Source organism: Ciona intestinalis, unplaced genomic scaffold, assembly GCF_000224145.3.
Source record: "Ciona intestinalis unplaced genomic scaffold, KH HT000868.1, whole genome shotgun sequence".
Classification (NCBI taxonomy): domain Eukaryota; kingdom Metazoa; phylum Chordata; class Ascidiacea; order Phlebobranchia; family Cionidae; genus Ciona; species Ciona intestinalis.
This window is the reverse complement of record NW_004191189.1, coordinates 1,660-3,130: the sequence shown is the minus strand read 5'-3', so window position 1 is coordinate 3,130 and position 1,471 is coordinate 1,660. Positions and strand designations below refer to the sequence as shown.

Here is a 1,471-nt window from a genome sequence, read left to right as displayed (position 1 = left end):
ATAATTGTTACTGTAACAATTGGCGATTTTGCGATTATCAATGTGACGTAAACACTTGTCTGACGTAACACGCAGCCGTTATAGGTAACCGCGCAGGGTACAAAAACGGCTAGTTTATGCGTTGGGAGAATGAAGGTGTTGCGTAACTACTATAAAGTAATTGTTTGATAAAGTTAAATATATTTATTTAAGAAGAATTCAAGAATAATTTCCTTTAATAATTTGAAAATCCAGGGGTTGCTGCAACCCCTGCAAAATTGTCAGGGTAGGCCTGCATACCCTGCACCATATAAATCGACGCCAGTGGCTCGTTCATCATGGATTATAAATGTAAGGATGACTACTACGTCATAATACTTTTGACAAATTATTAAAATTTTTGAAAACAATTGTGGTTTATGTGCTTCTATAGTTCGTATAACTGTTTTATTACCGATATAAATTTAAGTCAGCAACCAATATTAGTGACAATTTTAAATGCAGATAAACCGCGATTATGTGAATTTTAATTGGTGTAAATATGAGAGCGAGGAGCGGCGCTATCAGTAAATTGGAACCAATGCAAATTGCAACATGATAATACAAAGTATCGTCCTGGCCGAGCTTGGACAGTGGCCAAAAACACGTCGTTTTTAGGCACCACGCGAAAATCAGAGTTTTGTGAAGACCAGTTGCAAGATATCGATTTTACCAATAAAATATTTTATTTAAAATTTGTATACACTTGTTATTTTATTACACTGTTTTAAAATCGAAAAGATTAAACATGTTGTATAAATCGTATAAGTTATAAAACACAGACTGCTTGCTAATTCTGCTTTGAATTGGTATTGAATGTATGCTACCGCATGCGTTTTCTTTTGTTTCCTACGCCGGCGCAGAGCGTAAAAATGTGACGCTTATACACACGATCAGAGCTGCGATTGAGCCGTTTTGGACTAGGTGTCGCGAGCCAGGCTGTCGCCGAGCATTGCTCGCGACACCTAGTCCAATTTAATTTATTTATATTTATTGTCGCGGCAATAACTGTTAAGTTTAGTGACGTCAACGTCGCAAAACCGAGTTTCGGCGCGAGCCACGGTCCCCAGTGTCGCCAAAATCTACTGCAGATGTCCATTCTTACGCGACTAAATGCCTGTCGCGACGGTTAGCGCAGCATCGGTAAAAAATCCAGGTGTCGCCAAAGTCTGGGTCAGCAACGAAATCGCTTTTGGGAATTCTGACGTGAGTGGATGTAATACTATTAGATTTAGAGGACAGATATAATATCTTTAAAATTCGAGGTTTTTTATCACTGAACTCGGCGGTATACATTTTGATAAAATGATTCGTCGTTATCTTTTTTTGTATTCTAAATCGTCGTCTCTCATTAGAACGCTCTTCATCTCGGATTAAATGCCAATTTACTCGCAAGAAAATCTGACCAAGATTGTTTTGGATGCATTAAATTTTGATTAAAAAATACGTCCTT

General features: G+C 37.7%; 1 long non-coding RNA gene across 1 annotated transcript; it reads left to right on the top strand.

Annotated features, from left to right (window-relative positions):
* Positions 1-206: 206 nt before the first annotated feature.
* On the top strand, positions 207-1,445 carry LOC113475548. Its single transcript, XR_003397292.1, has 2 exons — positions 207-330; positions 484-1,445. It is a non-coding gene; the product is annotated as an uncharacterized LOC113475548 (long non-coding RNA).
* The last annotated feature ends 26 nt before the right edge of the window (positions 1,446-1,471 follow it).